Here is a 26,251-nt window from a genome sequence, read left to right on the forward strand (position 1 = left end):
TTTAATGCACTTTTTCACTTCTATTCAATCACCATCACACAAGCGGGACAACTTTTTTTTGTCCAGTTAAGTCTTCAATGCAATTCTCAATGGTAGCTGACACAATTCAACCCTAACCTGAGTTCAATCCTCTTAAAAGCATTTTCTATGCACAACAGAAGATCCTTATTCTTTGTAGTCCCAAACAGTGACCCACATTGGCATGAAGGATGCCAAGTAAGTAATGATGGAAGCTCCCATCCATACAGAGTACTTCCTGTCTAGCGGTGCTACAATCCTCACATGAACTCCTTTAGGGACTTGGTGCTCTATCTCTTTTCTATCTCTTGCGTCTGATGAAGTGGGCATTCACCCACAAAAGCTTAGTCTCTAAGGTGCCACAAGTACTCCTGTTCTTTTTGCGGATACAGACTAACACGGCTGCTACTCTGAATCCAATACTTCTGTTAGTCTTAAAGGTGCCACAGGACCATTTGTTGCTTCTATCTCTTCAAACAGCCTCTCATGTAGTCCTTGAAAGAGGGATGAACCATGCAGATGCTGGCAAATATCCCCATTACACTTTTTAATGCTGTTGGAAATCAGAGTATGAAGCTCTAGTGTATCAATGCCAGTGCTGCGTGAAAAGAATTTCTGGTGCTCTGCAGCGGTGAAGACCAATTTTTATGGCATTTCCATCAGGCAGTTTATAATCTCTCAGGACCTCCTCTGACTTCCTCTTAATGTCTTGTCTGAGGTCTAAAGCCACATAGCAGAACTTCTCCTTGATATCTGACAGTTCACCATATTTCTCTTCGCCCTGCTCATGAGAGAACAGCCACAGGTCAGTGATATCCCTGCCTGCAACATCCAGCCTGGAAACTGCATGAGGTAAGCAGTGTCCTTTGTAGATGGGCACTGCATGGGTAACTCCATCTCCACTGTCCATTACCATTCCAGTGGTATGAGCCGATGCATACAATGCCAATGTCGCCTAGACAGATAGATACAGACCTGGTATCTTAAAATGCTCAAACATCAGCTCAGTTATCTTTTCTCGATTGTGAAGGGGATTCAGAGGGGGTTCACTCTTTAGCACTGGCCTTTCGCTGATGTCTATTCTAAGTTCACGCTCATAAATGTGTCTCCAGAGTGTCTCCCTGTCATTTCAAGCTGCAGTCCTGCCATGGTCAATAGGATATTTCAAAGATAAGACCCTCCCACATGGACAGGGCTTCTTCTCCAACATAGTATTCTTCCTGACCATCTCCAGGTGCAGCTGCTTTCACTTTAAGGTGACCAACCACTGAAATAATGACAGATCTTAGTGTCATCTCTCCTGCAATGCCAGCTTTACATGACCGGCTCCATTGTCAAAAATCACAGATTTTTGAATCCAACATTACAGCAGGAAGAGAGAATGAAGCTGCTGAGGTTGGCGCTGGGGCTTGGTTTGGCTTTTTTGAAAATGTCGTGAAGTTAGAATGTTCAGGGATAAATATTCTAGATTCCTGAGGTCACAAAACGATAACAACACGACTAGATTTTGATAGTGCATTCCATCCAAGGATCCCGAAGCGCTTTATAAAAATAGGAAAATATTATCCCCATTTTACAGATGGAAAACCAAGGCACAGAGAGGTTAAGTAACTTACCTGAGGTCACAAAGGATACTAGAGACAGATCTAGGGGTAGAGCCCATGCTTCCAGTCCTCTACTCTGACCACTAGACCATCTGTCCTTCCTAAATCAGGAACAGAACCTTGCTCAGAAATATGCTCAAACTCAGCCACAGATGATGGGCTTTATGTGGGAATTATTGTGTCAAATTCTCTGGCCGGTGTTATACAGGAGTTGACTAGATGATCATTAATGGTCTCTTTTGACCATCTAAGAAACTAGAGTCCTGATACTCAGGTGCCTGCACTGACTATATGGCCTCGCAGGCAATCCAAAAAGATATTAAGCATGAATTTGAAAACTTTTCCATGGCAGAGTCTATATCTGATACAGTTGCAGCTATCTGCTTTTATCTCTTGGGGATCCTTATCCAAGCAAAGGTGCCAGGGGCAACAGAGGTACATTGACAATAAATCAAAGCCAAGGCAGCGAAATCGTCATGGCTTCAAAGTTATTCAGTGAATGTGACCATGGATGGGCATTTAAAGATGGAGGCCCAAATGAACTGGCTTGCTCTGTAATAGAGTTCAGCTTGGACTGTGGAGGTCTGAGCTGTTGGAGCACGGCCCCTCAGACCAGACTGAATGTAACTCCTGCTGGGTTTATCCCTCTCCTATATCAGGCCTTTGTTCTGCAGAGATCTGCATGGCTTTAAGGCTCCTTCTGCATGGAGCTCTGTGGAAGACCCAGTGGTTAGTCTAATTTAAGTAAATTCAAAACAACACCTGCTCTTACAATCGTTCAACTTTGTATGTAGAGCAGTTCTTTGTACGAACAGAGGAATGGCCAGACTGGGTCAGACAATTGTCCATCTAGCCCAGTAACCTGTCTCTGACAGCGGCCAGAGGGAATGAACAGAACACTGCAATGTTGAGTGATCCATCCCCTGTCCTCCAGACCCAGCTTCTGGTAGTTGGAGGTTTAGGGACACCCAGAGCATGAGGTTGTGTTTCTGACCATCTTGGCTAATAGCCATCGATGGACCTATGCTCCATGAATTTATCTCATTCTTTTTGAGCCCAGTTATACTTATGGCGTTCACAACATCCCCTGGTAATGAGTTCCAAAGGTTGGCTCTGTGAAGATATATTTTCTTTTGCTTATTTTAAACCTGCTGTCTATTACGGAGCAGTTCAGCTGTATTCACCTCTTGGCTCAGATCCTGTACTCCACTTAGGAATTCTCTCCAGTTGTGGGTTCCAGGACTAGGTGCCTCAAGGAGTCATTTAATGTGTCTAGAAATTTCATCTCTGCATCCCTTCCTGAGGTGATATGTTCCCAATCAAAATGAGGATAGTTGAAATCCCCCATTATTATTGCATTTTCTGCCTTTGTAGCCTCTCTAATCTCCCAGAGCATTTCATCATCACAGTCACCACCCTGGTCAGGTGATTGCCAGTGTGTTCCTACTGCTATCCTCTTATTCAAGCATGGAATTTCTATCCCTAGAGAGTTTATGGTATTGTTTGATTCATTTAAGATTTTTACTATATTGGACTCTCTGCTTTCTTACTCATATAGTGCCATTCCCTCCCCACCACCACTACCTACTCTGTCATTCCTATATATTTTGTACCCCGGTATTTCCACATCCCGTTGATTATCCTCATTCCACCAAGTTTCTGTGATGCCTATTATATCAATATGCTCATTTAATTCCAGGCTCTCTAGTCCACCCATCTTAGTAGTTAGACTTCTAGCATTGTATATCAGCACTTGTCCATTTGTCTATATTTGGTTGCTTGGCCTTCATGTGTTGTGTTTAAATGACTGCTCCTCACTCGCTCCCACCTGTAATTTACCAACTTCTTTTCAATCCTCTTTACTAGGCGATAGAGTTCCCCCTTTAATAAATGCATCCCTAAGGGATGCCTCCACTCAGATTGTGTGACCGTCCCCATCTGTCAGCTTTTCCCAATCCCTTAGTTTAAAACAATCCTTTCCAACCTTTTCAATTTTACACTCCAGCCATCTGGTTCCATTTTGGATTAGGTGCAGCCCATCCTTTCTGTGTAGGCTCTTCCTTTCCCCAAAGGTTCCCCAGTTCCCAGTAAACCTAAAACCCTCCTCCCTACAACATCTTTATGCCCTCCAAGTCTGCGATTCTGAGTCCAGATAGTTACTGAAATCCCTAAGATCAGTCTTCTTGTCTTGTCATAGATCTGCCTTATTTGTGCAAACATTTGCTGATTTGACTTTTAATTAGCATATACACAACAAGAATAATAAGAACAAAGCCATTTCAAGCTCCATTAGAAACACAAGTGCGAGATAATCTTTATATAAGTCTTTGCAAAAAGGAAAAAGGACAACATTAGTGAAGGAGATTTTGGGGTAGATTTTCATAAATGGAATTGCATGCCTAAGTGCCATTTGAGCCTTGAAAAAAAATCTACTCTTTTGATTTTGTCTATACAAGTATTAAAAAACAAAAGAACACAAACTTTTTTGAAGTGCTGGATTGCATGTTTTCAAAGTTAAAGGGACTCTCTTTCAGGCACCTGGTGATCTTTATAAGACCTGAACAAACCTAGTATGAAAATAAATATTTAAATTATTCAAAATTTGTATTTAAAACTTCCTCTGCAGCCTCCATGCATCTGAAGAAGTGGGCTTTTTACCCACGAAAGCTTATGCCCAAATAAATCTGTTAGTCTTTAAGGTGCCACCGGACTCCTTGTTGTTTTTGTGGATACAGACTAACACGGCTACCCCTCTGATACTCTGCAGCCTAGAACATTATGGTGAGTGCATGAAAATCAGAAAGTGAAACTGATGAGAACCGCTTCTGCTTGTTTACAAAAGAAAACTTCTTCTTTTAGCTTTATGACTCTTGCTTCTGCTTGATTTTTTAAATCCAAAAAGGTCAGCAATTTATTGAAAGGGCTAAAGGCAAGTAGAAGGCTCCTTGATGTCCCTGTTGCAATTCATGGAATGGGTTTCATAATTTATTCCCTCCCATCCAGTTGCTCTTAAGCATTTCCTAAATAGAGTGAGGGCTTTGCAACAGCACTTTGGGAGCACTTGTGATACCGTTCAGAGCTCTCCATTAATTCCTGAGGCCTGGTACAACACCTCTGCTCACATCCATTATAGGAGTCTTTAGCACGTTGTTTTGGCCCAAGATTACAAATACACAGACTTCTAACTAATGCAGCATTTAAAACAGGTTGCATTTGCAGTGTTGTTGTAGACATGTTGGCCCCAGGATCTGATAGACTCAAGGTGGGTGAGGTAATTTTTTTTTTTATTGGACCAGCTTCTGTTGATGAAGGAGACAGGCTTTCAGGCTACACAGAGCTCTTCTTCAGGTCTGGCAAAGGTGATCAGAATGGCTCAGCCAAATGCAAGGTGGAACCAATTGTTAAGCATAAGGAGTTAACTCATGTTGCAAGAGACCATTCAAGATGAAGTGGACAGTTAAAACCTCTGCAGTCATAGCACACAGGAAGGTTAGTGGATTACAATTGTTGTAATGAGACATAAAACCAGCGCCTCTATGGAATCCATAACTTATTTTCTAGCAAAATTATGAAACTTCTGAGTTAGGAGCTTAAATTGGGGGGGGGAAGCGGTTTGCTGAATACACCAAGGCTGCAGCAGCAGCTGTGGACCTGGGGTGCGATTCTGATTCTCCCTTGCAAACTGATATGTCCTTGTGTGTGAGAAGAAGAGATTTTAGTCTCCAAATCTTGAAACGCTCGGTCACTCAGGGAGTGGAAACAATAAGGAGCGCTGCCTCGGCAGTCACACACGTTAAACCTCAGTAGTGCCAGGGAGGGGCGTTTTTCATCTTTATGGGTGTTGCCTTTTTTTATTTCTTCTCCATCAGCATCCTTAAGACTCTGGAGTCAGACAACTCTCCGCCTTCGGTCACGTCAACAGCTTGGGTGATGCTGATGAGGCTTTGGAGGGAGAGAGAAGCTGATTCCTTCTTATTGGAAAGAGCTCTTCCGAAGAAATCCACATGCATTTCCTTCTCTGCATTTGTCCCCTCATGCTAGGAAGAATTCATGCCCTAGGCCAGTGGCTATGGCATCACTGCTGTATGAAGCACACAGGCAGGATGGTACAATCAGATTCCCTCCTGTCCAGATATGTGTGGGCTTAGCTCACAGAGCCTGGGGATTTGAGTATTCTTGTAGTTCTTCATCTGTACAGCATGTTCCATGCATCTCAGCATGCAGGGATGTTTGGCAGCTGGGGAGGGGAAGGCAACAGCAGCACATCTGAGACTATTGGGGGGGAGAGCACTGGCCATTCTTGCCCCAGATGGCAATGCACTGTTGGCCACTGCAGTACTGAGGCTGCACCAGCTGCTGGGGAACTGGTTTGCTGCCATTCCACAGTGTGGGGGGGCAGGGGTAGTCCATTCCTTCCCCTCCCTACAGCAATCCTCCACGTGCAGCCTCGCTGTTCTCGGTGTGATTTGTAAAAGGACAGCTCAGTGAAACAAAAACAAAATCTCCACTCACAGGACTGCAGGCTGCGAGTCAGCTGGTTTAATCAACTGCATCACAAAGCACAGTGGGGGTGGCAGAGCGGGGGGGGGGGTACACGGAGGGACTCCCACAGCAGGAAGAGTAAGGGAGTGGCTCCAGCCCCTAATCCTCTGGGTAACCCCTGTTAACCTTGTTATGACCGTTTTCATTGTGCATGTGGAAGCACGGGTTAGTGGTCAGAGCAGGGCATGAGGAGTCAGGATTCCTGGGCTTATTTCTGGCTCTGCCACTGACTCACAGTGGGACTTTGTGCCAGTCCCTTTCTCTCTCGGAGGGGGAGGGGTGGCCATACCTGTATGAATTGGGCCCGAGCCACGAAGTTAAGATCCCAAAGTTCAGGGTGTTTACAGTTGGAGTTTTTGCTCAGCCTCTCTCTGTGTTGAGATTATCTATTGACAGGTCTATGACAGCAGAGATCTATGGTACCTTTAAAGCCACAGTAGATCTAAAAATCCCTCTAGAAGCTTGTGTCTGAAGCTCAGTGCATTTGTCTGGATTTGAGATGCTGTCATCTGATCTACAAGGGTTTTGTAAAAGAGAACCTGTGATGAGAGCTGCTTGGGAATGCATGTGCCATTATCAGCCAAGTTACATCAAAGGGAAGACTTTGATGGATGGCGGCATAAGATGTCCTCAAGGCAGGCTGCGTATAAACAGGTTTCCCTTTATCCCTCACTTTTCTTATTTATTTGATCAACACTGTAAATATGCTGGAGCTGGAAGTGTGGCCATCGGTTTAATTCTGGCCATTACGTTGTTCCCAGCTCCCATCCGACTCTGACAGATGCAGCCACATTTAAATCATCATTGAGGAAGCACACTTTGGCACTGTCTAATCACGCGGTGGGGGGGGAGGGAGGGACAACCGCGGCCCCCCAGTCCATAGCTCCAGCATGGCGCTATTCGAAGGCTGCTGCTATTGTCTCACTGAGTAAAACAGATGCCGTGGCTGGCGGTGGCGTCATTATTACACCTAATCATCAGTTTGAAGGGTTAGTATGGCTCTCTCTCATCACCCCTTCAATGAGCAGATGTTCTTCCACTGCTCACTCCAGGGCCCGCCTTTTTATATTCCAGGCACACCATCCCAGACGCCGTATGAGAGCTTCTTGGAGAGCAAACGGATGGCCCACCCGAACCCCACCTGGTACAAGCTTGCAAGGAGGAGTCAAGGTCAGCATTCTGAAGGCATGAGAGGACAGAGGCTTGAGCCTGTAATCCTTCCTTATGGGAGTAACCCTTTCTCATGCAGGGCTCCCATAGACGTCCTGCACCAGGGCTGATGGAGGAGGAAGCATTACTCAAGTTAAATGATACGGAGAAAGTAAAAGTCCCAGCAGGTCCATAGCAGGGCGGGTTGCCGGACTCGGCCCTTTCAATGCAGGGGGGATGCGCTTTAACCCCTGTGGCTGCTGAAAGGCTCCACTTACAGCTAGCTACTCTTTGGGAGCAATAGAAAGCAGGGGTTAAGTCAGAGCAACCCTGAGGATACCGTAATATGCGATGGGAGCTGGGCAGGCCCCTGTATGGCCCCAGGTATATGCTGCCCAAAGGTGCCTTCAAGCCATCTGAACCCCCCCCACACACACACACCCCCCTTTACTCTGTGCACTGGAGTGGAGTAACTGAGAATCAGGCCCATCATGTCTCCCACGCCTTATCTCTGTCCCAGCCAAGCTCTTAACCTCTCTCCCGACTCAGGCCCCCAACTCCTCACTCATTATTGTCTGAAACAAAGAGTATTAATAGGCACAAGTAGCTGAAGTTAAGGGCAGAAATGAAATCAGCTGGTTGTAATCTTGATCAATGTCTGCAATTAGACTGCAGGGGCACACACAGACGCTGCCATCTGGAGAGAACCCAAATGCTAACCTATGAGGGGTTTTCATCCACAATGAAAAAGGAACTGACTCCAGAGTTGTTTGGGAGAATTTCTGCCTTCCCCAATGTGTGTGTATATCTCATCAAGAGAAAACAAACGGCAAACGCTTGAGAAACTCTTAGGGAGTTGCTAATTCCTTCCATAACCTCCTCAAGGCATCCAAAAGCTACTGGAGCTTAATCAAGCACCTCTCTTGACCCCAGCTGGTTCACAAAGACGGCAGGAGGATGGGTGTTAATTGAGGGTGGATTGTCTCTGGACAGCTGAGCGGGGCCAAGCTGCAAGGCCAAGGAAGCTCAACAGGAATTTAGCCAGCAGCTCTGCCAGAGTATTCCCTGATGCAATCAGATCTCGCTGGTTTGGGTTGGGCAGGTCAGTCCTGGGCGGGACGGGAGATACCCCATGCAACCAGAGCGCTACATGAAGTGTAGTTGGTGATGATTCAAAGGTGACGTCTTTATTCCAGCTCCTGCCCTCCAGCCTTCAATCTAATATTTGAAAGCACACCCCTGCCTTGGGCTGCCCCTTCTGCTCTGGAGTTCTAGTCCCGGAGTTTGTTGACACATATTTCTGCACCAAGCAGCCCTCTCTTCCCCTCTCTTCACTTATCCATCCAGAGATGGATCCAAGCCACAAGCTGAGATCCAAATCCAAACTTGGCTCCAGCCAGAGGCTGTCCAGATTCGGGGGTTAGTTTGGCCCACTGTGGAGAGAAGAGGCAGGTGTGAAATTTTGAATCTGAATCTGAACGTCACCAAAGTCTGGGGTGGGGAATCAGGTCACTTCCCAACGTTCAGTTTAGCCCATCATCTAAGCTTAGGGACCAGTGGCTTGGACTCGGCTAAAGGTTGGTTGGGTCTGGATCCCAGTTTTTGATTCAGATCCATCTCTGGACACTCCAGGAAGGATTTGGAATAGATGCAATTGCCGCTTGCTCATGCACTCAAATAAAAGGCTGTTGCTGAACCAATTCAGTGCATTCTGCCAGCTGCCAAGACCGACACGCCACCTATGGTCAGGCCTCCCCATGATTCCCCAGCCATGGCCATGCCTTCTGAGCCAGGTGGAGGCAACTCCAGGGCAGATGTCACTCACAATCCCTTCTGCAGGAAAGATCATGAGTAGATACTGCTCAGCTGGGGAGAACATCCAGGCAAAGCCCAATCCACCCGCCCCAGCCTGTGCCTGACTGGCCTCTTTCTTAGGCAGACCCCTTCCATTTAGGGGAATGGTCTCTCTCCTGATGCACAAAATCATCATGCATAGAGTGAAAGGAGCCAACACATCACCAGAAGCCATTCGCAGCTCGCCCTCTTGTGGCCAGATGATGCCACTGCAACAAGGTTTGCTGCAGGCGTAGCAGAGTATACCACGTTGGTCTCTTCGGGCCCTGCAGCGCATGAAAAGTAATACATAATAAAGTAGAGTGTGAATTTAAAGTGGATTAACTAGTCCTGATTAACTCTATGTGTGGATGCTCTTATTCTGGAATAAGAGTGTCCATTCGTGCATTTAATCAGGACTAACTCTTGTTTAGTTTTACTTCATTAATCTCTATGGCCAAAATCCCTGTGGCCCCTCTACTGACCCAGAAAAAATGTCCAAGAGAATTTGCATCATAAGATCTCTGGGGCAAGGAACATATTTTGCTCTGTGTTTGTAAATGTCCAATGTTACTAAAGTATGCTTAATAAAGTAATCATAAATAATAACAGTGAATAGCTTTCCTAGCAGTCCCTATATTTGTTCCTAAATATGCCTCATTAAAACACTATGTTCATATGTCTCTCTCCACATGCCTATCAGTGTAGACTAGGTCATCCACTAGCTTGTCTTGTAAGATAATCGTCCAGACGTTTCTATCAGCACTCCCAACAAGCAGTTCCCTGAAGTTTTAGCGGCTGCTGCTTCAGGTTCTTTTTTAACACTAGATGGCAGCCAAGTGTCATTGTGAATGCAGGCAGGTGGGGACAGAGAGATGAGGCTGACCTGCAACATTTTTTAGATCCTGAGTTGAATTCCCCTCAAATTACAAGCCGATTGGGATCCTGGATCAGCCCCCATCTCTGTGTCGGAGGCCAGGTGATTCTCTTCCTGGGATCCCTTTAGTTTAAAGCAATAGCAGATGCCTCCCTCTGGCTCTGTGGTGCGTGGCGTGGTGTACCAGGTTCAAGTTGCAGGCATTTAACAAGGGAAAACTCCCTTGCCCCTGTTTACAGAACGATGGGCAAAACTACGGGGCCCCTCTGGGTGCTCACTGAAATGCACTGGGCCTGGTGAGCAGCTAGAGAAAAAAAATGATCAGAGCCCTCCTAACTAGGGAGAACCAGCCAGAGCCTGTCCTCAATCCCCTTCCCCCCCGGCCCATCATCACCTCTCTCCCTTCTGCTGTCTGACCTTGGGACACACACAACTCGCAGTGTCCCCTTTCCTGGGACAGCAGAATGGCCAAGGACTGAATGGCCCATGGGAACTTGAACGCCCCTTTTCGTCCTAGAGGCAGCCCCTCCAGGGCTGGGTCACAACACGTTGGCAGATCAGCATGCGGGAAGACTGCCCTGCCACTCTCCAGGTGGTCCTTGGGGATAGTGGACAGAGGCCTTTGGACTCCCCGGTGGGCAATCCAGCATCCAATCCACACACAGGAATCACACAGCGGACCAACTCCGATTTGAATTCAGACAGACCCTGAGTAAAAATACTGATTCTTTAATTAAATGTGACGCGGAGGCGATCACCCCACGCTCCAGGCCCTGTCTGGCCCATCTGACCCCGGGCCACACACGCCGGGCACCGAGCTGATGAGTTGTTTAATATTTTCTACTGGAGCGGGGTATTGATGAAAGGCAATTACTAGCCTGGGTGATTAATGTAATTGAAGGGAAGTGGATGGCGATGCCGGAAGAGACTGCGCTAAGCAGGCGCCTGCTCCCCAGCTCCCTCCGTAATTATAAAATACTGAGGGCGAGAGAATGCTCATTACTCAAGAGCTCCCAGTGACGCTGTTTGGGGCTGGAGCTGGCCGCGACGCTAGTGTGCTGCAGCCCAGCCAGGAGAACGGTCTGGAAACCATTTCTACCCGCACCTACCCCCTCTTCCCTGGCCGCTGAGCGACCAGAATGAATTTTGCATGCAAGAGGCCATGAACTGCTAAGAGCCCTGGGAACAGCTGTGGAGCAAAATCAATTTGCCATGAAGATAGGTACAAATTCAAGAGCAGATCCCATGGGGTACTGAGCACCCTTCACTCCCACTGAACTCAAAGGGGCGTTAAGGCACTCGTGCCTTGCAGGACTGGGCCCCACGTCAGTATTTGAGGGGTTTATGAATTGGGGGCTCAGCGTCCTTGTACCAAGCTGGAGAAGAGGTGGCTAGGGCTGGTAATTAACAACCCTGATTGACTGCCTGAGGAAGGCACCAGCTGCCCAGCTCCCTTGGGCTGGTTGCTCCCTTGCTACTCCATGCAGAGCACAGATGGCTCACAGGGGCTCCAGCATGAAGTTCCATCAGAGTGTCTCTGGAATATCCTGGCCACAGCCCCTCCTGAGTCCCATCCCCGACTTCAGATCAAGTAAAGGCTCATCCCAGAGAATCCAAGGCTCTGCATTCGGCCCAGTGCATGTTGGGACAGGACTTGTGGAGCTGGAATCAGCGCAGTGTGAATGCTCATGCAGTGTAGACACAATCCAGACCACTCTTAGTTCTGTACCCCGGAATCCCGTCCCAGTGCTTTGATTGAAACAGCCTAGGAGGTGGCCCACAATTAAGTGTTTATTCTCTTAACGTTTACATTTGTTCTGCGTCCTTAGCCTGCAAACTAACAATCTGTTTGTTAGGAAATATAAATCCATGGAACATACAATCACAGGAGCTGCGCCAACTGCAATATAGTTTCTTTGGGGCAAAGTCTGAGATCCATATACAGGTAAGTCTCCCACTGAGACCAGTGATTTTGAAATAGACCCTTTAGTTGAAATCAAGGGGAAATTCCGCTTAAAACTTGATGGTACAATATGGGCTCAACAAGAACTTCAGAATTAAGCTGCGGGCATTTGGGGGCCCATTTGAACCTCAGAAATGGCGTCAGGTTTAATGTTTTAGTAATTAATTATTATTATATTGGTTTAACATTTTCCCGTGCCCTTAATACACCTTTAGCTAATCCCTAGGCTCCATAAAATACGAGTTATCAGCTTCTCAGTAAAGATTTAATAGCAGGGGCGGTGTGGTGAGGTCTCAGGTTACTAACGTTTCTTTCTTTTTTTTTTTTTTTTTTTTTGACAAAATATACTACACCAGACAGCAAGGTAAATTTTCTTGTCAGCCATTTTTATTTTCTTCCAAAATTCAAGCTGATGGGATGAGCTCTTTTGCATGTAGCCTCTTCATGGGTGTAAGGGGGCAATTAACAAAGTCCAGTGGCCCATTTAGCTTTGACTGGCGTTCCTGATGGGCAGGAGACAATGCCTCCTGCCTGGGTTCACCATTTCAGAGCAAACATTTTTTACAGTTACAAAGCAAAAAAACTTCAATATTACCTTATAGCCTGTGATAAAGTTGTTATAAGAGAGATCAGCCACTTACAAGCATTTCATAAAGTCTAAGCACTAAATACATTGTTCTAAGTCCAATACCCATCTTAACTATACTAACACCCAGGGGAAACAGCAATTGCCCATAAAGAGACCACGACACTTGGGCCTAGCCTGTGGTAGTTTGACAGCTGCCATCTTGGCCAACAGCAAGGACTGACTTGGGAAATGCCAGAGCTAAAAGGAGGAGCTGCTCCAGCCTGAACTGTCCAGCATGGGCCCGTACCAGACTCACATCCTCTGTGGGTGCATCACACACTTCCCAGCCCTTAAACGGACCTCAGGTTCTCCGTCCAAAGCAGCTGCCCAGTGGGGGCGGTATTGGGAGAGATGCCCACCTCAAGTGCCTCGCAGGGCTTTGGCCTCCCACCTTCTCCAGCCACCTGGGGTGTTTCCAGAAGATCTTTTAGCTGTTGGGTGCTGGGGTCCCAGCCAGCCAGTGCCCCCCTTATAAAAGTAATCCTGTTCTCCCAGCTGCATTCTCTCTGCTCCAGGGCTGAGGGAAGCTCTGGACTCTGCCAGCAGCAGTCTGGCTGCGTAACGTCTGTAAATTCATTTCTCCTGCCTGAGGGAGCCGGCTCCCTGCCTGAAGCTTGTTGGCAGCTTTTATCTCCTACGTGACAGCCGGAATAACAGCTCCAGTTTCCCAGGTTGGTGTCTGCAGCGTGGCACGTAAGGACCTGCTTAAATGTACAGGCAGCAGAGGACAGGGGTCCCTTATCTTGAGATGGGAAACCTATTGACTGCAGTCATATATGATTTAACCACTGAGCCACCCATGACTTCAGTCCAAACAGCTGGGGGTGGACATAGCATCCCTGGGGAGGGAGCTGGGAAGGGGAGGGGTCTGTGGGTCCAAAGTTCTCCGTTCTGCTTCCAGAGTTTGGGATGTCTGGGGACAGGGTTGGGTATGGAATAAGCTGGGTGAGTCAGGGAAGGGAGGAGGATCATGGCGGGGGCTGGACACAGCCAGGGGAATACAGGGTTTTGTTTCCTTAAAGCCTGTTTCTCCACCCTGTGTGTCATTATTTACACCAGTGCCTAGGGAGTGGAAAATGCTGCCAAAGCAGGTCTGAGCGACACCACCGGGGGCCAGGCCGTGCGGAATGAGGTTCTTTGGGTGGCTCTCGGCCAGCCTGGGCATTGGCAGGTCTCGTGCCCATCAAACCCCTGATCTGCCAAAGGCAACAGGTAAAGCTGGTCGGAAAATGGGTTTCCCCTCTCCCCCCATGGACAGTTTTGACTTTTTCATTGCTGAATCGAAAACGGATCCTCCAAAAACTGTTCAGGCTTCCAGTGAAAAATCCAAAGTTCCAAGGAAATCACAGACCTTCCGCAAAAATAGTCAGTTTGTCAAACCTCACAACTTCCATCGACAAAAAAAAAAGTGGATGAAAAAGTTTCGCCCAGCCCCTGCAATGGGAGAGGAGGGCTCCCCAGGAAGTGGGGTACTCACCAGCTGGAAGGACTGGCCATTGCGAAGGTATAGCGAACCAACTCCTCTACCGCTGAAGGTCAAGGGAGTCTGGCTACTGACTTAGGCACAGGGCCCATGGGCCAGATTCTCCAAGGTATTTAGGCACCTAACTCCCATTGATTTCAGCAGAGTCTGGCGCCTAAATAAGTCTGAGAATCTGGGTCTATATGACTTGCCCAAGCTAACGCAGTGAGTCAGCTGGAAGAGCTACGCCAAGCACCCAGGTGCCCAGCCTCCGGGCTGTGTGCTAATCAATAGTCCATGGTTCCTTTAGTGTCAGTACAGCATGCAATCCGGCTTACACAGGTGCAGCTCCACGTGAGAGCACCAAACAGACCTCCAACCAACATGGAGTTTATGTGGGGCCGGGGCTCCAGGGAGAATGAGTCAGTTTCACAGATACTCATCACAATGCCATTCCGCTGACCTGACGCCTGCCAAAACCATACAACCCCAGCGGGAGCAACAGAGAAAACATTTGACGGGGATATTTGTCGCCTGCCCTTTGAAAACAAATCAATATCGCCTGTAGCAAGCCTCCCCCGGGGAGAGGGACACCATGGCAAACCTACTTCAAATGAACTCTTTGCTGCAGATGGACTTTGCAATCTACCCTTTGCGCATCCACCTCCCCAACCCTTCCCGACCTAGCTGGTCACTTGTTTCAGTTTGAGTCCAAACCGAAATGTAGGTCTCTGTCTCCTGCAGGTCAGGGAGGACACAACCAGCTGCTATCTTGCCTTCCTGGCTCTCATGCTGATACCAAGTCACTTCAAACCAGGGAGGGAAGCCAGCCTGGGCAGCTCGGAAACAGGCTGCCGCTTTGATTCAAGTGGAACGGGGTCTTATTGCTGCTCTTACGAAATTGCAGCCATTGAATGATTGCAATAAGCAGCGGCTGGGTTATGTACCCTGGTCTGGGCTGCCCCAGTGCAACAGCACAATAAATTAGCAGGCAAGTTGTTATTAAACTGAGAACTGCTCTAGATTGCTTTAGGAATCTCTCCAGCTATATATATTTTGTTTACGGGGCCTCTCCAATGTGTACTTAATGTGCACTCAGAAAACCAGTTATTGTTAATTAAACACCATTTGATTATTAAAAAAGCAGGAATGATTATGAATTAAAACCCTGTGTCAGTGATAAACCTAACCGGCTGCTAATTAACTCAAAGCGACAGAGCTCATAAACGTCTCATTACATCCTTGTTTGTATATCACACTTTTATGAGCCTTTAATCAACGGGGAAAAGGCAGCCAAAGATGCTTCTTGGCATGCCTAGAAAATCAGAGGTATGTTGGGAAAAAAGTAACGAGAAACTTTACTACATGCGGGGAGAGGGGGAATTCAGTCACAAGGGACCAAGCCCCCATTTACTGAGACTGCCTTAAATCAAGAGCATTAAACTGTAGCTCAGATCCTCAGCTGGGGTAAATCAGTGAAGCTCCACTGAAGCCAATGGAGCGGGTTTACACTAGCTGAAGATCTGGCCCTATGAGCTGTGTGTGCTCTTACCTACATGGGAGGTTTAGCTGGTATAATCTGGGGTGTGACATTTAAACTGATATCGGGGCGGGGGCTTTGTTTAGTTTAAATCCCTTCCCAAGTTACATAAACTAAACTGGAAAGAGGACCTCTTATAGCAGAATGACAATGTCCACCTAGGGCAGGGGTGGCCAGCCCATGGCTCCGGAGCCACATGCGGCTCTTCAGAAGTTAATATGCGGCTCCTTGTATAGGCACCGACTCCGGGGCTGGAGCTACAGGCGCCTGTAGTAAGAGGAGGCTCTGAAACATAAACCCTTGTATCAGAGACCTGATATGAGGCCTAAGGCCTGAACTAAAGTAATGGTCAAGACTTTGCAAACATAAAGCAAAGTTAAGCTGTGAGCAGGCCCTGCTCACAAAAGCTGGCAACGAAAAGGCTGATGTTGCAAAAATACACATACCTAAAAGGTACTGGACACCAGAGATAGCAGAACACTCCGATACTTGCACATTCCAAACAGATAACAAGGACAGGGGCAAAAGGGTAATATGATGGATAGAGTTGCTTTGTTCGAACCAACATGTACGAGGTGAGAGGCGGCACCTTGCTACAGAGAGGGGTTGTACCTCAATACATCAGGAGTGATGTGTAACTTGTTTGTACCTGTGTATAAGAATGCACCCCTGGGGTGGTGTCTTTGTCTGGCCTAGGGGGCAGTGGAAAGTCCCGCCACTGACTGAGCCGGTCCATTGTCAGGGAGCACATATGTACTAGCTAGCAGCACCTTAGATTTCTGATTCAGGGAGCTGGAGACTGTGTTTCATTTGGCAATAAACCTGGCCAGGTGCCTTTGTACCTTACAAGAGTCTGGGGTCATTGGGGGTTCTCTCGGGGTCTGCTGTGCCAGCGATCTGCAGAGCTGGGGCACAGGAGCAGCGCCAGGGTTTTTGGCGCCCTAGGCGGGGGTCCTTCTGCGCTCCCGGTCGTCGGGGCACTTTGGTGGCAGGTCCCGGAGCAAGTGAAGGACCCGCTGCAGAATTGCCGTCGAAGACCTGGAGCGCGGAAGGACCCCCCCCCGCCCCACCGCGGAATTGCCACCGAGGGCGGCAAAATGCCGCCCCCCCAAATCCTGGCGCCCTAGGTGACCACCTAGGTTGCCTAAATGGAAGCGCCGGCCCTGCTGGGGCAGCACACAGAGGGAACACACACACACACAGCCGACTGATATCAACAGTGAACAGAGCAGAGCACCACACCGGTAGCGTCTGACAACAGCACCAACTTTTCAATGTGCCGGGGGGTGCTCACAGCTCAACCCCTGGCTCTGCCACAGGCCCTGCCCCCACTCCAGCCCTTCCCGCCCCCTCCCCATAGCTTGCCATGCCCTCTCTCCTCCCCCCAGAGCCTCCTGCACACCACAAAACACCTGATTGGGAGGTGCGGAGAAGGAGGGGGAGGCGCTAATCAGCGGGGCTGCTGATGGGTGGGAGGCACTGGGAGTGGGGGGCGGAGCTGATGGAGGGGGGCTGCTGACATATTACTGTGGCTCTTTGGCGATGTACATTGGTAAATTCTGGCTCCTTCTCGGACTCAAGTTGGCCACCCCTGCCCTAGGGTTATAGCAGTATAACTAACTCGGTCTAACTGTTCAAGCTTTCCCATGTAAACAAGCCCTCGGTCACACTGGTCTAAATCTGCAGTAACTCCAGTGAGTTCTCCAGCATTAATGAGAACAGAGCTGGCCTTCTCCAAGTCTGCGCTACGTACTCACACAGCACCGGCCAGACCCCCAAAGCTGTGGCCCAGCAAGCACTGGGCTCAGTACAAAACCTGCCATGGATTGTCTAGGGGCAGCTTCTTCTTTAGCACTTCCATCGTCCTGGTCAGGAGTGTGGCGGGGATGTCCCAGGACATTGCAGAGACGCTCTCGGAGAGAAATCCCAGAGAACTTCATGCTGGTGTAACATGACCCCATGGGTCAGCCCTGAGGATGGAACCCAGGCCCTCAAATGCTACAAGCACAAGAAGTGAAACCCTCTATTGATGCTCAGAGCAGGCACAGCATGGCCCCAGCTTCCCCCACTCCCACTCCTGACCTGGAGGAGCAAGAAGATAGTCTGGTCTCCATTGCCCTGTCCGGGCCCGAGGCTGCCAGCCGGGGGATGGGTTCATGCTGATTGTGGAGAGGGTGGTTTTGTGCTGCCTCCCCTGCAGTAGAATCAGGTGCCCAGGAGTTGCTGTCAGTTGATCTAAATCGGATGAAGAGTCTTTCCAAAAGTCCAGTTTCAAGACCACTGGTGGTCATATTCCTGAGGAACCTCCTGTGGCATTGCTGGTGCTGGGCCCATCCACGGAGAACCAGCTGTCAGGTTGTCTGAAGAACGAGAATTTAGACGACAGAAAACAACAAAACTGCTACGGAAAGCCGGACCCCCATCTGCGAAAGACCCGGCAGATGGTAGGGTCCAGATCTGCCAGCCATAGTCTCCCCATGGAACGGAGCTCTGAGATCTTGTAAACCTTTTGGGGCAAGGGCCATCTTTCTGTCCTGTGTCCGCGCAGCCGCACCTATCACAATGGGGGTCCTGGTCCAAGCTCCGAGGTGTTCTGATAATACAAATAGTCATGACAAAAGGAAACCAGAGATTGGGTGCAAAAAGGCAGCCTCCACCCTCCCTACAGACAACACAGTGCACAAACTTACCCCCTTTTCTGGCTTTTGCCTTTACTGGTCGTAATTAACAAACAGACCTCGGCCTAAGCCTCTTCCTGAGCTTGGTTTCTTTCTCAAGGTTTTCCCTGCAAGACTCATCTGGTTTCTGCCCATAGCTCTCTGTTCTCTCTATCTCAGAGAGAGACCCTCCTGGTCATTAGATCCCTTGGCTGGAGCTAATCGGACTCACCTGCTCTAGTGAGTCAGCTGCAATAACTCGGCTCCTGTCACTCCGGGTGTCAACCACAGTTTGCATCTCCTTCCAGGAAAAGCAGGAAAAATGATGCCGGCAGTGAGGCTACATCTACACTACAGGGGGGGAGGGGTCGATTTAAGATACGCAAATTCAGCTACGTGAATAGCGTAGCTGAATTCGACGTATCGCAGCCGACTTATCCCGCTGTAGGGACGGCGGGAAAATCGACCTCTGCGGCTTCCCGTCGACGGCGCTTACTCCCACCTCCGCTGGTGGAGTAAGAGCGTCGATTCGGGGATTGATTGTCGCATCCCGAGAGGTCAATTTCTACCCGCCAATTCAGTTTGTATGTCTGTTGCTATGTCTCTTTCTTGGGCTGTATTGGCAGCAAGCTAGTTCCTTCTTTACGATGCTGTGAAGAAGCCGCGCTGTGATAACATTTCTGTTCTTGAACAACACATGCCCAAAGCATCTAAAAATACCCCTTGTTAGCACAGGGGCTGCTCCCCATCTTGTGAGCAATGCAGAAAGTTGGTTCCTTCCTCACTGCCTGAGTTCAAGAAATAATGCCAAGTGTGCTTTGAAATCTTGGAGTGAAGTGCACAGAGATTACCCGAATGGTGTGGGCCATTAATGGTGGCTTGAAATCTTGATGACTCCCATTAACTAGGACAATTGGTTGTAAACGGCTCTGTTTACTTGTAAGCCTTCCTGTATACATGGGTGCCAGCCAGTGAGTAATGAAGTCTCACAGGACATGTGAATCCATCTTAAACCTGGTGCTTTTCCATTTAGAAGGAAGGGTGGAAACCCAGAGAGAGACAAAGGATTCCTGCCTTATGCCAAAGATATAAAAGGGGGTTGCCAGTCATAAGAAATCCCTGAGTTACCACCTGAGTTGGAACTAACAAGAACTGTACCGGGGAAAGGATTGGGCCCAGACTAGGAAGGAGTCTAGTCTGTGAAAGAAGCTTATTGGAATGTCTTGGAGGGTGAGATTTTACCTGTAATCAGTTTCTTAATGTATTAGGCTTAGACTTGCGTGTTTTTGCTATATTTTGCTTGGTGACTTACTTTGTTCTGTCTGTTATTACTTGAAACCACTTAAATCCTACTTTTTATTCTTAATAAAATCACTTTTGTTTATTAATGAATCCAGAATAAGTGATTAATACCTGGGAGGAAGCAAACAGTTGTGCATCTCTCTCTATCACTGTTATAGAGGGCAGACAATTTATGAATTTACCCTGTATAAGAGTATAATGGATTTATTTGGGGGTTGGATCCCATTAGGAACTAGGTGTCTGGGTGCTGGAGATAGGTGACTTGCTGAGCAGTTTTTGGTTAAAGCCTGCAGCTTTGGGGGCATGGACCAGACCTGGGTCTGTGTTGCAGCAGGCTAGCATGTCTGGCTCAACAAGGCAGGGTTCTGGAGTCCCAACCTGGCAGTGGAAAACAGGCTCAGAGGTAACTTCAGCACATCAGGTGACAGTCCCCAGGGGGTCTCTGTGACCGAACCCATCACAAAATCAAAGCAAAGCTCCAGTTTGCCACCTATGGAAATGTCCCTGCTGGATGTCAGAAAGTATGTGGGTATTGGAGATGCACTTCAAGTGTTCTAGGCCTGTGAATTTTCAACTTTACTCCCTCCAGACAGTCAAAGGAGCAAATTTGGCCATACAAAGGAACCCAAAAGGGCATGAACTCAACCCCAGCAAATTCACTTTCAAATTCAAGCTAATGCCAGTGGGAAATGATTTGTGGTAACTACCCCCTCTGCTTCCCAAAGCCAGTCTCTCTCTTCTCTGCATCTTCCTCTCTAAACTATAACCTCATATCAAGTGAGAGCTGTCACTGCTTTTGCAGCACATCACTTTCCATAATCTTCAGTGTGATCTGGCCTGCAATCAAACTGCTTATTAAATAAGAAAGGGTAATTGAGGGAGGCTCTATCATAAAATGCTCAAAGCCCATTCTTAGTTCAAGGTCAGTTTTATTGATTTTTTTGGTTTTTTTCCCCCTGGAGAAAAGAAAATGAAAGTTATTTTCAGCCTCTCCGATATGTCAGAGCAATTCTAGGGCTGCTAGATATGAACACAGCAGCAGCATTTTTGTGAGAGCCATAATTATCCAGGGCTGCTTTTAGGGAGATTAAAGCCCTTATTAAAGGGAGCCCTGAAACGGCTGAGATTATTACACCTGTGCAGAATTTAATAGCAGTGCACAGGCTTCTTGTGACTTTGGAGATGTCAGACATGTGTCACTTGTGAAGTGAGGCTGTGCTGAGCTGTCAATCATCTGGAATCAAAATCCCAAGTGCTCCACTGTGCAGCAGAGGGCAGTTCAGCATTAAAAAGTCCTGAGCTGCCTCTGTCAAAGCCTTCAGGAATGCTCCCAAAGCCCAACCGCACTTAGGTAAATGTCAAAAAAGTCACCAGGGGAAATAAATGGCGGGTTGATGGCAGGTTTGGCAAAAGCAGCTAAGATCCCTTGGAAAGTACACTTATTCCTAAAAAAGTTTTTTTCATTTACAAAGAAAAACACTCCAGATTTGGCTACTTCTTCACACAGTACATAGACAACCTGTGGAACTCACTGCTGTGGGGAGTCAGGGTCAGGATAAAAGGGCTGCAAGGCAGGAGGGGACTGGGACAGCTGCCAGGGGCAGAGAGATTGCAGAGTGAGAAGGTGAGACAAACAACACCCCAAAGAGGGAGAAGCTGGACAAGAGGCTGGGAAAGCCCACAGAGGAGAAGAGGCAGGAGGTAGCTCAAGGAGCAGCAAGGGACTGGCTCGGCCTGTTCCACACAAGGGTCCTGAGCTGGAACCCAGTGGAGTGGGTGGGGCTTTTGGAGAAGGTCTTAAACCCAGGAGACCTAGGGCTGATTATCCCCACTAGAGCCACAGAACATCTGACTCCCCAGCATCCTGAAGGGGACAGAGACTACTGAGGACCTGGCCAGAATGGGGCATGGTGATATAAGGGGGACGGAGCCAGGGAAGTGTCACTCCCCATCTTTTCACAAAAAGGAGTTAACAAAGGCCGCCATATTACAGGGCCTCTAGGAGCTACTGTAATAGACATTAATAACAACAACATCCACAGGCCAGGGGAACCTTACCTGTGCTCTGTGTGCCAAGGACACTAACCTCCATGGCTCAGTCCAGCACCTGGCACCAGCATGAAATTCACCTCGGGAAAGAAGAACAAAGAATATTAAAAGATCAACTTTCTCTGGCCCACTCCCTGATCTGATTTAGTTTCCTCTCCCTTCCTAATTTCATCTCCTCAGTAAATCCTGTTTAGCCAGCCAGTCCATGCCCCTCTTCCTGGAATGGCTGTTTTACCTTCATCTCCTCTCCCTGCTAGGCTCCTTTCCCACTTCCTTCTTATCTCTAAGCTCTTTCCTCGGGTTCTGTCTCCTCACTGCTTTGTTGCAGTGCTGTTGGCCCTGAGAAATAAAGCACAAGGCTCTCGCCCTTTCATGTTTCATCCTTCAAAAGAGACAAGTCACCAGCAGTTTCGTGGCACTAAACTCATATGTTGGCTTCTTTAGGCTTTCAAGGGAACAATCTGAGAGCTCATGTCGCAGCAGCACTTGACCTCAGCCTGCTTTCTTCCTCTTAAAGAGCTAGACCCATAGCCACTTTTCAGCCTTAATTGCTCCTCTAGAGCCCTAGAGAGAATGTGAGTATTTGCTAGTGGGGCAAGAAGCAGGGTGGTCCAGTGGCCAGAGAACAGGACATTGGGAGACCCTCCCAGCTATGTCGCTGATTCACTGTGATCTTGGGCAAGTCAACATTTTTATGCCGAAATTTCCCCCATCTGTAAAACCAGGATAATGACAGTTACCCGGCTTTGTAAACAATCTGGGGAACTAGGGGTAGAAACACTCTTGATGAGTCCCAAACCCAAACTTCTCACACTGCTTACAGCTGCTTTAGGTACTTTGCCTATTCGTTTATAATGTTCAAGCACCAGGATAATCCCCTGCAATAGCAGATCTCATCTGCAAAGGAGTCTCCGGGAGAGGGGGACACTGCAGGACAATCTTGAGCCTATGTTCTATTAGGCGCACAGCTGTTTACAAAGAGGAGGCCTATTCAGAAGTAGGTAACTTTGTAATTTCCAACCATATGATCAATGATTGCAACACAAAACGTATCTAGCAAACGGTGCTACACTAAGTGTTTTCCAATCAGGTTGCTACATCATGTTGAGTTCGCAGTTAGGAATCCTCAATGTCTTTGCACCGGTAGCACCATCTGGAAGCCAGTTCCTGTTTGTGTGGTTCCATCTGCCAGCTCCTCCTCGAAGCTTTGGGGCTGTCACGGAACAATGCTCAAAGGATCTGGTGAGCGCTAACATTATCCCTTTAAATAAAGGTGTCGGGAATCTGGGAATGACACCTGACTTTGTGTGGGGGTGAACTTGATGTTCATGGAATTGAGGAGCAGATCGCATTAGATAGGCCTAGGCATTGTGCAGGCAAATGCTGTCCAAGCTTCCTTTCCATATCAATGCACCTTACTCCTGGCCTATGACACCGCCTGATCTGTGATCACTAATGATCCAGAATTGGAGAGTGGTTCAGGGGTGGGGGAAACATCCACTGTGCGCTAGAGACTAAAACTCAGATGCTCACATATTTTCACTTGTAACCAAGTCAGGGACTGAGCCTGCGTTGCTAGATGTGAAAGGCTAGAGGAACTAACGCCAAGATCCTCAAAGGTTTTTAGGTACCTAACTCCCACTGAAATCAATGGGAGATAGACACCGTACTGTTACCTCAGTTCTCCCAAAAACCAACCCAGGGTCACACTTGTATTAGTTTTATTACGATGCTGCTGTTGGATCAGATAGAAAAGAGATGGAGCTTATCCACACACGCACACGTTTACTGCATTCATACCCTCATGCAGCCACACACTTACACAGGCAGAGAGTTACTGGAGACAGCATGGAAGCCGAGAAGCCAAAGCGTGGTAGATCTGGTATGTCCGCCTGCAGTCATAAATCCAGGCTGGTGAGCAGGTCAAGGAGCAGCAGCTTGTGTGCATGCCTTCTTCCTTTTTCTGGAACTGAGTGGCTTCTGTCACTTACACTGAGTTTTTCTTCTGTGTTCGCCACCAAGAAGTATTCCCAGACCAGTTTATTTCATGCATACCAGGTTCTTCTTTTCTTTACAGCACCCCATGATTGCCTTCTCGGGGTGGGGTGATGGGATATTACAAAGCTTGGAAGTTCATACAAGTGGTAACTTGAAAAGGTTACAGAGCTTGCAAAGGTTACAAAACGTAAAAGGCTATGTTAACAATAACTGAAGTTACAAAGTCTGCAAAAAGGTTGCAGAACTTAATGATACAAGTTACAGATCTTACAATCGCATTTGAGCGGAGGCTTTACATAACACGTACTACCATTGATGAGCCGAACAACCTGAAACAAGTCTCCTTAAGCATTTCAATAACGGACAATCCTGCTCCGCTCCACTCCCACATCCAGGACCTAACCAAGCCCAACTGCAGCTACATTCACTGCTGCCACCACACAGAATAGAACCAGCTGACAGTCTAGGAAGTCAAGCTAATCCGTGCAATATCATCTTAGCCGCATTTTGCTGCACCACATCAGCTGGACTCCAGGGCTGGTGATAGTAAGTGTATTAGCAGATTTAATCTTGTTGTCTGTGGAAACCAGCTTCAGTTCAGACACATTCACTTCCTTTCAGGCTCTCTGCGTACTTAACACATTTTAAAGCACAAGTAATCTGCAAGCTTCTTTGTTGAGAAACTCAGAGGTCTCTGCCTCTCTAGCAGGGGAGACCCACCTTTGCCCAACAGGTAACCATGGGTGAAAATAAATCCTGCCTCCAATGAAGTAAATGGCAAAATTCCCATTGATTTCAATGGTGCCAGGATTTCACCCCATATCTTTAATATTCCAGAGACTACGGACCCTGGCTTGCAGTGCTCCAGCTTGATAGGATCAGAACCAGACAGAGCAACCTAGGGCAGGAATGAGCCCGGCTGTGTTTAAAGATGAAGGCAGTTGGCGGGGACTGCACTGAAAGACCCCACGGGCTATATTTGGGCTGCACTTTGGCTGCCTCTGCTCCATGTAAGACTGATGCAGATCATCCTTTAATCTGGGTTTGGGGCTCAGCCAACATATTTGTTTTCCTATTCTTCAAAAAGCAACGAAAAGTCCCATTGTGCAGGAACAGAGAAAAGATGGTGAATTTCAGTTAGTAATCAACAGCTAGAAGCTGATTTTTTCTCCCCCATCTGTTACACCACTGAAAACCCATTAAGATATTTTAGACATTGCATAATTAATTCGTGGAACTCACGCTCACGAGATATTAGTGAGGGTAAGAATTTAGCAGCATTCAAAAAAGGATCAGGCTTTTTATAGGTAATGAGAACGTCCTCCGTTACATTAAGTGATACAAAAAGGTTATAAGGGCTCTAAACTCCCATGCTTCAGGTATAAACTAACCCCTAAATCACAAGGGTCAGGAAGGAAATTTCCTCTGTTGACAGATTACTCTATAATATTCCATCTTTTGAAGCAGCTGGCACTGGACCCAGTCAGAGAAACAGGATATCAGACTAGATGGATCATTGATCCAATAAGCCATGGCAATTCTAGAGCCAAACATCTGTTATGAACTCTTACTAATGGGACAGTGGCTGTTTTATCCTGGCACCCAGTGACTTTTTTTTTTTTACAGTATTTTAGTTTTTTGTCCAGCTGCTCAGACACAGTAAAGTATTAGCTCACCATAGTATGAATGATCCTCAAGCGGAGAAGTCCCTTCAGTCTTATCCATTACCGAACAGGCTTTGCATGCATTACCCAAAGTGCACTTGTACCTTCTCCCGTGATGATCCTCACTGGACTGCACTGCTCCTCATGGGGGTGGGGGTGGGGATTACACATGATGTCGCGTTTGCCATTGCTCAGTAACAGAGACGATGCAGAGAAGCTTGCAGCCTGATTTGCTAGCAGGGGAGCCTGATCTGTCCAGCTTTTTGTTCTTTGGTCGGTGGCCCTGCAATCAAAGAGGAATTAGCCCAGAGTAGCTGGAGGAGATAAGGCGACATGAAGCTAGGAACAAATGAACATGCCACCAAGCCACTTCTCTGTGTTTGTGTGTGCGTGTGCTGCTGATTTACCAGGCCAGAGCCCTTTGGGTGATGCATTTAATTAAATAACATTGAGACATCATATTTCAATGGACAACAGAGACTAGTGCAATTAAAGCCTGCAAGAAACAAAGACAAACAGGCTTTCAGTGGAAGTTGCCAGTCTTTGGTAAATCATGTATTTAAACATTTCCTTTTGTAGGTAGCAAGCTCTCCAAGACAGTGGATGTTGGAGCTCTCACTCGCATACCCCTCACCATTGAAAACACCAGTACCCACCCTTATCTAGACTGGATAATAGCTTATTACATAATTAGCTCCATTTAAATCATTTTAGTATTGTGATCTGTATTACTGTAGAACCTGGAGACCGCACTCGAGAACAGGGCCTGTACAGATACTACAAGTACGTCTACACAGCCGCTGGGAGCGTGTCTCCCAGCACTTGTAAGCAGAAACGCTAGTTCTGCTCGAGCTAGCAAACTACAAAAATAGTAATGTGGCCGTGACGGCGTGGGCAGCAGCTCGGGCTAGCCACCCGAGTACAAACCTGCCTCGGTGTTTGCTCAGGAGCCACCACCTGTGCGG

General features: G+C 47.7%; 1 pseudogene; it reads right to left on the minus strand.

Annotated features, from left to right (window-relative positions):
- Positions 1-604: 604 nt before the first annotated feature.
- Positions 605-1,681, minus strand: LOC128826283 (actin-like; annotated as a pseudogene).
- Between the last annotated feature and the right edge of the window lie 24,570 nt (positions 1,682-26,251).

This window comes from Malaclemys terrapin, chromosome 19, assembly GCF_027887155.1.
Source record: "Malaclemys terrapin pileata isolate rMalTer1 chromosome 19, rMalTer1.hap1, whole genome shotgun sequence".
In the NCBI taxonomy this organism is placed as follows: domain Eukaryota; kingdom Metazoa; phylum Chordata; order Testudines; family Emydidae; genus Malaclemys; species Malaclemys terrapin.